Source organism: Sinocyclocheilus rhinocerous, unplaced genomic scaffold, assembly GCF_001515625.1.
Source record: "Sinocyclocheilus rhinocerous isolate Xijiao unplaced genomic scaffold, SAMN03320098_v1.1 scaffold2850, whole genome shotgun sequence".
In the NCBI taxonomy this organism is placed as follows: Eukaryota; Metazoa; Chordata; class Actinopteri; order Cypriniformes; family Cyprinidae; genus Sinocyclocheilus; species Sinocyclocheilus rhinocerous.
Genome location: NW_015643753.1, coordinates 207,360 through 218,065, shown reverse-complemented (window position 1 = coordinate 218,065; position 10,706 = coordinate 207,360).

Genomic DNA, 10,706 nt, shown 5'->3' with positions numbered 1-10,706 from the left:
AGTTTTAGGAATAATCCTTCATGCCAGATTGAGTCGAATGCTTTCTTGAAATCAATAAAACAGGCGAAAATTTGACTTTTGTTTTGATGTACATATTTATCAATTAGTGTTTGTAGTGTAAAAATGTGATCAGAAGTTCAACATTTTGGGAGGATTTATTCAAGGCATTGTGTTTCATAAGGAAGTCTGACAGTCTTGTGTTTAAGATGCTACAGAAAACCTTCCCCAGGTTACTGTTCACACAGATGCCTCGGTAGTTGTTGGGCTCCAGTTTGTCCCCGTTCTTGTAAATGGGGCTGATGAGGCCCTGGTTCCAGATCTCAGGGAAGAACCCTACACACAGAGCATCATTGAAGAGTTTGAGGATGGCCAGTTTGAAGCTTTGCTCTGTATATATGTGTGTTTTACAGGACGTTTACTCATGAAATTGGTGGCAAGGACTTTAAAGTCACTCTGTTTCTCAGCTGATTTCCCAAAGGACGCTCAATTCAATCCCATTAGTGAGAGAAAACAAACTAAGACCAGACATTCAGAGATTTCTTATTTAGTGATATTTGATGATTACACACACATCCTGTATTGTTTATAAAATTCAAACATGGTTTATTTTTGTAAATGATGCCTTTATAAGTGGTGTTGTGATTATAAAGTGCTTCACTTGCCTTCATGTGATTTTAAATGAAGAAATACTAATTGATTCATTTTTAAGACTTCCAATTTTAGAAATGCTAATAAAGACATTATAAATAAATTGAGGCTATTTTTATTTAGCCATATTTAAGAAATTAATTGCATCGCTATTACTGTGGCTCATCTGTATTAAACTTGTATTAAATCATTTGCTTAAAAGGAATAGTTCACCCAAAAAGGAAAATGAGTTTGTTTCTTCATCAGATTTGGATAAATGTAGCATTGCATCAGTGTCTCAGCAATGGATGCTCTGCAGTGAATGGGTGCCGTCAGAATGAGAGTCCAAACAGCTGATAAAAACATCACAATAATCCACAAGTAATCCACAGCACTCCAGACCATCAGTTAACATCTGGAGAAGACAAAAGCTGAAACAAATCCAGCATTAAGATGTTTTCAACTAAAATATGAGTCCATTATCCATAATAACGCTTCCTCCAGTGAAAAAGTGGTCTGGTCTGAATCAGGAGAGAAATCTGTACAGATCAAGCAGCGTTTACAAGCCAAAACAGTCCAAAACAGCTCGAAACAAATATGTGGCTGGATTTTGATGTGAGAGACAATGGAGATGGACTTTTCCACTGGAGGAAGCGTTATTATGGATTACAGACTCGTATTTTAGCCGGAAGCAACGGTTTGAAGTTAAAAACGTCTTGATGGATTAGTTTATTTCAAACACTCAGCTTTTTCCTACACAAGATGTTAACTGATGGACTGGAGTGCTGTGATTACTTGTGGATTATTGTGATGTTTTTATCAGCTGTTTGGACTCTCATTCTGACGGCACCCATTCACTGCAGAGCATCCATTGCTGAGCAAGTGATGCAATGCTACATTTCTCCAAATCTGATGAAGAAACAAACTCATCTACATCTTGGATGGCCTGTGGGGAAGGACATTGTCTGTAAATCTCATTTTGGGTGAACTATTGCTTTAAAGACGATTAATGAATGATGCCTCATTTTGAACTTTATTTGATCACACTTTGATGATTCTCTGATTGTGAGAGTCATTCCTCTTCACTGTCTGTTTTGCGTCCTCAAACAATGTGAAATCCAGGACGGCTGTCTTGTAACATCTTCATATTTAATGTGCTGAGCAGCATGAGCCTCGCTGTGAAACTTCTGTTCTCTGTGCATTTTTAATATTTGCTGCACTGGTGCATGAAGCACATTTACGGATGCCTGGAAAAGCCAAACTGTTTTCTGCTGCTTTCCCCAAACACATAGATTGTGCTAATGAGCAAAAACATCAGCTAACCTGATCTTGACCTCAACCAGTGCAAGTTTACCCACTTCTGTCATGTGATGTTTCTGAACAACATAAATATTTAAGGGTGAAATATTGATTTGATCTCTCTTATGGCTCAGATGCACATTGTGGGCAGTCTGATGGAATCAGGGCTTGATTTATGAGCGAGCTTTAGTCTAGCGCTCTCTAAAGGCCTGTCAGTGTGTATTTGCAGATGTCGTTTTGATAAGGTCGTCTCACACAGGTTTGCTCAAGTAAACAACCAGACTGGATGGGAACTCGAAGGTGGGAAGCTAAAATCATTGTGTTTCCATAAATTAAACCGCTGCACTGAAAAAATAAAATAAAATAATGGAATTTGAAACGATTTTCACACTGAAATAGCTAAGTACCGGTAATTACAAAGAAATGAAAAGTAACAAAATGAATTCAACATGAAATTTTGAAGTAGAAATACTGAAGTAGTATTTGTTGCATTTGTATTTACTACTAAGTATATAATGTATTTTTTTACGTATTTAAGTATTATTTACTGTTGATACTGTGCAAACTTTGACCCAAACAAATAATTACAAAGAACACATTAAGCATGACATTTTGAAGTAGAAAAACTGACATGGTATATTGTCTTGTAAAACATCCAATAATTTTTATTTTATTGACAACTTTGAAAAGGAATTTTTCATTGTATAAAAATACTTTTTCAAGTTTTCACTACATGTTTATTCAAACGGATTTCTTAGTACAACCACATAAATAATTATTTTATTTTATTTAAAGATTTCAAAAACACAAAATTTGAATTGAACAAATATGAAATTTACGGAAAAAACACCTTCTATATAAAATGTGCTTTGAAAGAACATTTCAGAAACCATGCATTTTCACTCAGAAATTGCTAGTACATTTTACAAATAATTACAAAGAGACACCAAGTAACCCATTAAACATAAAATTTTGAAGCAGAAAGACTGAAATAGTATTTTCTTGTAACGCATACTCCAATAATCTTTTTCTTTACAACTTTTTAAAAAATCTTATTTTACACTGTAGTTGAGACTGTGAAAACTTAACATGTTAAGTTTGATGAACAAAATCTGTCAACTTAAAAAATGACTTTGAAAAAACTTTTACTTTTACAGTGCATTTATATTTAATGTAAGTATCCAGTTTTCTTTCCTAAAATAGATTCTTTTGATTTTACCTCGACTTTACAGAATTGCACACACTGGAAAATTTTGATTTTTTTTTTGAAGCTTCAAATAAAACAAGGATAAATGTTTTACAGGAAAATCAAAAACTTTAGTTGAGTGAACAAAATATAATGTATGCTATATGTTCTCTCACTGGGTTGGAAATCATTGACTTGAAGAGCTGTAAAACGAAATATTCACATTAAGCTTGTTAAGGTTGCATGGCAGATTGATGAAATCCAGTTATTGCATAAATTATCAATGGATTAGGGAAATAATAATTTATCTACCCTCTATCCCCAGATCTCCCATCCTGAAGTTATTCACTCTGATAATGAAAAGATTGTCCTCGTTCATGTTATCAGACGGGTGCATGGCGACGTGCTGCGTGTGAATGTTTATCTCTCAGTGGGTGGAATAAAAATGAGTCAATGCACGCATTATTAGAGAGAAATCATGTTTCTACATAGATGCTGTCTGGATGTCATGAACAGAGTCTAGCTGATTGCATGGAAATGTATGCACAGATATTGTTGTCATTTTCATGAAATTGCCACTAAGGAATAATTTAATATTTTAAAATAATAACATTCATCTATTTATTTATTTACGTAAGTAAAACAGGTTATTGGTGTATGTTTTAAGAAAATACAATATCAGTCATTCTACTTCAAAATTTCACATTTAATTCAATTCCGTTTCTTTGTAATTAATAGTGAAAATTGTTTAAATCCCATTTTTTCAGTCTACAAAATGCAATAAAGTTAATCAAATAATAGATAACGCTTGATTAATGTTAATTTCTCAGTCTAATAAAACACTCAGAGATCAGTGATTTAATTAATGACTCTGTAATGACTCTGTAATCAATAAATTTGCATAATAATTCACAGAAATTTAAAGCACTGTTTTATCATACAAGGAATGGTAAAAACCTGTGCTGTAATCTGGTTTGTCCACTAGATGTCAAGAGTACGTTATTTATCTGTAGCAATGAATCAGAAGAGGATTTATGTGAATGTGGAGTTTATTCCAGATGATGAGAAACACATATTCCTGTGTTTTCCCTCCTAATGTGACATGACAAATGCATGTTAAGAACAGCCAATCACAATCAAAATAGAGGACTGGTTTTGCCACACTGAAAAAAAAAATGTTATAAACTATAAATTACCTTGTATTGGCTATGACATAAAGACATTGAAATGATAATTGCATTGTCACTAAACCACAGCTGGCAGCTTTTTTTTAAATTTAATTTTATTTCAAATTACAAAATTAACAAAAACATTTCTATAGTAAATACACTGAAAAAAACATACATTAGTCAATTTCACCAATAATTACAAAGAACAGCTAATAACATGTTGAATTAAACATGACATTTTGAAGTAGAAAAACTTAAATACTTTTTTCCTTGTAAAACATTCTGCAAAAGTTCTATATTATTATTAACTTCGGAAACTATTTGTTTACGTTGTACTTTTGGAATTGCTGAAATTACTACCAAAGTAATACTTGTTTTCATCTGTAAATGCACAAAAAGACTTTGGAAATTTTTTTGATGAACTAAACATACAGAAGGCCATCATATCAGACTTTTGAAATCATTAGTTTGATTGCACAGATGTACTGTACTTACTGTATATTATGCAAGAACTCATGTAGTCTGAGCCAACTCCTGTAACAGTTGATGTGTCTTCAGCTGATGTCTTTTATTTTTATTTTTTATTATTTATTTGATTTGTATTATTTCAATTTATTATTAATATTATTATTTGTTTATTTTGGTATTTATTTATTTTTCCACAAAATGTAAATATATTTTTGCCCAACTATATAAAGTTGTCATTAGTTTGATTGCACAGATGTACTGTACTTACTGTATATTATGCAAGAACTCATGTAGTCTGAGCCAACTTCTGTAACAGTTGATGTGTCTTCAGCTGATGTCTTTTATTTTTATTTTTTATTATTTATTTGATTTTTATTATTTCAATTTATTATTATTATTATTTGTTTATTTTGAGCAGGAATAAAATTGTTGGTGTTTCACTACCACTAGTGATCAGTTGAAGTTGTGTGCTTTTGGAGTCCATGTTTTTCCAGTAAGCCTACACTCACAATGTACAGTACTGCGAAAGTACTTGTAAGTGCGAAATTCAAAATTCAGGTAAAATTCCTTCATTTTAATACAGTACATTGTGCATAAACTTTTTTTTTTTTTTTTTTTTACAGTGTACTGTTGCAATTGATAACTTTTTTTGCTCAAATGCATGAAATGTTTGAAGATGAGTTTATTTAGTTTGAGTTATTGTTTGTGTTTCTGAACATGTTGCATCAGTCTCACTATTGTCTGAACAGCTGAAATATTGATGAGGCCAAACAAACAGGTGCAGTGATTTCTCCATCGGTGAGAAGCGCTCCAGCAGAGGGCAGTGCGCGTCTCTTTCAAAGTTAAATATCCAGTGAGTAGCATTAAAAGCGTGTTCAGTTTTATCCAAAACAGAAGAATGTGGCAACATTTTATTACGTTAGTAGTTGTATGTATCGTGGCAGTTCAGAAATTAAATGAAATGTCTGGTGAGTGTCGCTAATACAGTAGGTTACTTACTGCTCAAACACGGTCTAAACCTAAGATAAAAACACATTTGCTTAAGTAACCATGCCATTTAAAAAAAGTCTTTGAGCTTTTTTTTATCATGACTCGTACCCAAGAGCGCCACATCACAAGTGCAGTGGTTTACCAGGGGAGCTATCAAGCAATTTTACTGTGTCAGAAAAGCCATACATATAGAGTTGATTATGTGATCAAACATCAAAATGTACAGTATCAGCACAAAGAAATCATGCACTATATGGTAAAAGTGTTTTGAGGTCATAACATTGTGCAAGAAACTGCTAAAAAGGCCTTTATTATTTTATAATCTGCCCCTTTCATCATAATTTGTTTGAGCAGGAATAAAATTGTTGGTGTTTCACTACCACTAGTGATCAGTTGAAGTTGTGTGCTTTTGGAGTCCATGTTTTTCCAGTAAGCCTACACTCACAATGTACAGTACTGCGAAAGTACTTGTAAGTGCGAAATTCAAAATTCAGGTAAAATTCCTTCATTTTAATACAGTACATTGTGCCGTATTATTAATTTTTTTTTTTTTTTACAGTGTACTGTTCCAATTGATAACTTTTTTTGCTCAAATGCATGAAATGTTTGAAGATGAGTTTATTTAGTTTGAGTTATTGTTTGTGTTTCTGAACATGTTGCATCAGTCTCACTATTGTCTGAACAGCTGAAATATTGATGAGGCCAAACAAACAGGTGCAGTGATTTCTCCATCGGTGAGAAGCGCTCCAGCAGAGGGCAGTGCGCGTCTCACACACACACACACACACATACACACACACTTCAAAGCGAGGAGACGTGTTTACAGTCAGAATCAACAGTGTGTGTGTGTGTGTGTGTGTGTGTGTGTGTGAAAGCTGAGCCTGTGAATCACTGTAACACTTCAAAGTAAGACGTTCTCTCTCTTAAATCTGACTCATTGTTCAAACAGACTGTGTTGAAGAGCGCCGTAAATGTGGCTGTCGTTCTCCGCGTCTCGTCTCCTTTGGTCCCTGCTGACCTCGTTACAATGTGACTTACAGCCAGAGCCAGTGTCACTTTTATTTACAGCTTCATATCGCAAAATAAAGGTGATTTCCAGGATGCATGTGATTTCTGCACACATTCACCAAAGGAATCATGTGGTTTTATTCCAAATGCATGTTGTGTAGTTGAAATTTACTGAGAAAACAAATCAATATTGTCCTGAAATGACAGAGAACAAGTACTTTAACAGCGTAGTTGTTAAATTGATGCCGATCAGCAGTGATGATTGTCAGCGTGTGAATTATGTAATGCAATGACTTTCAGGAGGCTGAACTTATTAAAATGAATCTCTAGGTGATTTTTGTGGCATAATCTGTTGTGGTTTATCTTGCATAACACAAATTGGGTTTTACCATTTAAATGCAACATGAAATCAAAATGTTGTTAGGGTTGTTGAATACATATACCACAGTACTGAATAATGAGTATATGGTATTCCAATGTATTGCAAAGATTACCTTGGAATTAGCATTACATAAAACTATATTAATACCTATTAATACCATGGTATTTTTTGATACCGTTTTGTCTGTAAATGCACAAATAGCCTTTAGAAAATGTTTTTGATAATTTTGATAAACTTTTCTCTGCTGTTAACATACAGAAAGTCATCATAGCAGATTTTTGGAAATATCAATTTGATACCACACATGTTAATATTATGCAAGAATCCATGTAGTATGAGACAAAAGCTCCTGTAACAAAATAAGAGCTTTTTTTATTCATTTTTAAAATGCATTATTATTATTATTATTAATATTAATATTAATTATTGTTATAATTTTATTGCTATTTTATTTAGTCACAAAATATAAATATATATTTTTAAAAATTACACAACTTGATTGTTTATAATATCGCAAAATGTAAACTATATTATCATCCAGATCTATTTTTCTAAATGTGACTGTAAGGCATAAAGATATTGATATATCATTAATATTAACATCAACATTTTCCGTGAAACTGCTTTGAAACAATGTTTATGAATGTTTGTGATTTGTGAAAGTGCACAGATAAATTTGAATGAAGAAATTTGAATAAAACAAAACCGGTGAAAGAACCGTTGAGAAATCAAGCTCAACTTCCTGTGCCGCTCCAGTGTGAGTAAATATTAACATAATTAATCACTGTCCAAACGTCAAGCACAACACAAGAGCTCCCATACGATTATGCAAACTGTTTCCATAACTGCTTTCACAAGCCTCCTCTGGAGCTCAAAGCTAGACTCTCATTTAGTCAAGGTCACTTAGCTTGAGTTTAATGGATCAGACGAGTCAGATGTGTGAGCAGCCAGACATCTGCTCTGCAAACGTCTTTGGTCTGCTTTTTGTGTTTAGCGTCTGTGCATCTTATTAACTCACTTTATTTTGGTGCATGTTTTTCAGAAAATAAGACTTAAAGGAATAGTTCACATATTCGTGAACTATTCCTTCGTGGCCTAACGGTTAGAGAGTCGGACTCATAACCCAAAGGTTGTGGGTTCGAGTCTCGTACCGGCAGGGATTGTAGGTGGGGGGAGTGAATGTACAGCGCTCTCTTCCACCTTCAATACCATGACTGAGGTGCCCTTGAGCAAGGCACCGAACCCCCAACTGCTCCCCGGGCGCCGCAGCATAAATGGCTGCCCACTGCTCCGGGTGTGTGTTCACTGTGTGTGTGTTCACTGCTGTGTGTGTGCACTTTGGATGGGTAAATGCAGAGCACTAATTCCGAGTATGGGTCACCATACTTGGCCACATGTCACATCACTTTCACTTTCACTTTAAAACAATTCTGAAAAATGTCCTTCCTCTAAGGCCATCCAAGATTGACTCTTCATCAGATTTGGAGAAATGTAGCATTTCATCACTTGCTCAGCAATGGATGCTCTGCAGTGAATGGGTGCCGTCAGAATGAGAGTCCAAACAGCTGATAAAAACATCACAATAATCCACAAGTAATCCACACCACTCCAGTCCATCAGTTAACATCTAGTGAAGACAAAAGCTGAAACAAATCCATCAAGACGTATTTCTCTTCAAACCATTGCTTTCAGCTAAAATATGAATCTATAATCCATAATAACGCTTAATAACGTTTCCTCCAGTCAAAAAGTGCATCTCGTGTTGTCTCTCACATCAAAATCCAGCCACATATTTATTTAGAGCTGTTTTGGCTTGAAAACGGAGCTTGATCTATGCAGATTTCTCTCCTGATTCAGACCGGACCACTTTTTTACTGGAGGAAGCGTTATTATGGATTATGGACACATATTTTAGCCAGAAGCAATGGTTTAAAGTTAAAAACGTCTAAATGATGGATTTGTTTCAGCTTTTGTCTTCTTCAGATGTTAACTGATGGGAGCTTGATCTGTGCAGATTTCTCTCCTGATTCAGACCAGACCACTTTTTCACTGGAAGAAGTGTGGACTCAGTTTTAAGTTAAAAATGTCTTCATAATGGATTTATTTCTAACAAACGCGCAGCTTTTGTCTTCTCAAGATACTGACTGATGGACTGGAGTGGTGTGGAGTATTGTGGTTTTATCAGCTGTTTGGACTCTCATTCTGACGGCATCCATTCACTGCAGAGGATCCATTGCTGAGCAACTGATGCAATGCTACATTTCTCTAAATCTGATGAACAAACAAACTCATCTACATCTCGGATGGCTGGAGGGTGAGCACATTTTGAGCAAATGTTCATTTTTGGCTGAACTATTCCTTTAATGTCATATGTAATTTTGCTTCTCCAGTAAATGTATCTTGATTTAGTTTCGCAATTTGTACTGGAAAACAAGATGAAAATGCTAAATAAGTGAATCATTTTTGCAGGGAATATTCCACAAATGCATTCTAGATTTTTTTTTCAAGATACATTCATGGCCCATTTTTGTTTTTAACACATTTATGACTTTTCAATCAATTTTACATATATATTTTTGTTTGTAAATATGCACTACTATTTAGGGTCGGTAAGATTTTAAAATGTTTTTGCAAAGTCTCTTCTGCTCACCAAGGCTGCATTAATTTGGTCAAAAATACAACAAAATTTTTTTTAAATATTATGTAATTTTAACAAGATGAAAATGCTAAATAAGTGAATCATTTTTGCAGTGTGAACATCTGTCAGGTCTGTGTTTGTTTTCTTGTCATTTGTGGCAGCAGGGGCCGATCTCATCATCAGTGTCAGGGGTCAGAATGACAAGGAGGAAGGAGGTGATGATCACGCTGAAAGGAGAGAGAGAGAGAGAAACAAACGAGAAAACGAATGATAGGAATCTGACTGGGAGAGGGTCAGTGCTTCTATTTGTGGCATCTTAGAGAATGAAGAATGTACTTATGACAGCAGGATTATTTTATCTCTAATATTTATTGTATATTTGCAGTAAACAGCAGCTCATTGTGTCACTTACAGCATACAGTCTTATAGTAAATCAAGACACTTCAGCATTTTGCTCTTAATATATATTTTTTTTGTGGCTTGCGAGAAATATTCCATGAGCGCATTCTAGATTTTTTTTCATGGTAAATTCATGACTCATTTTTATTTTTAACACATTTATTACTTTTTATTTCACATTTATATATATATATATATACTAAAAATTGAAGATTTACAATTTACAACAAATTTTTTTTGCCTGTGTAAATGCACATTTTCGTAGTATATGTGTGGCTTCAGTTGCAGCTTCAAAAGTATTATGATGTAATTAATATTCATGAGTATTTGTTAATCAGCAGTTGAATGGTGCGAGATTTAGCGCCTATCAGCCAATCAGTTGCACATACTGTGCTTGGGTTATGAAATTAATTAATATTCATGAGGCGAGCCTTCTCCCTCCTCAATGTCATAATGTGAACTGGCTTTTCAGAAGCGCGGCGCTCAGGAGTTTCTGCAAACGTCTTGGCGTATCCAGTTTAATTTAGTGTTTTTATTTAC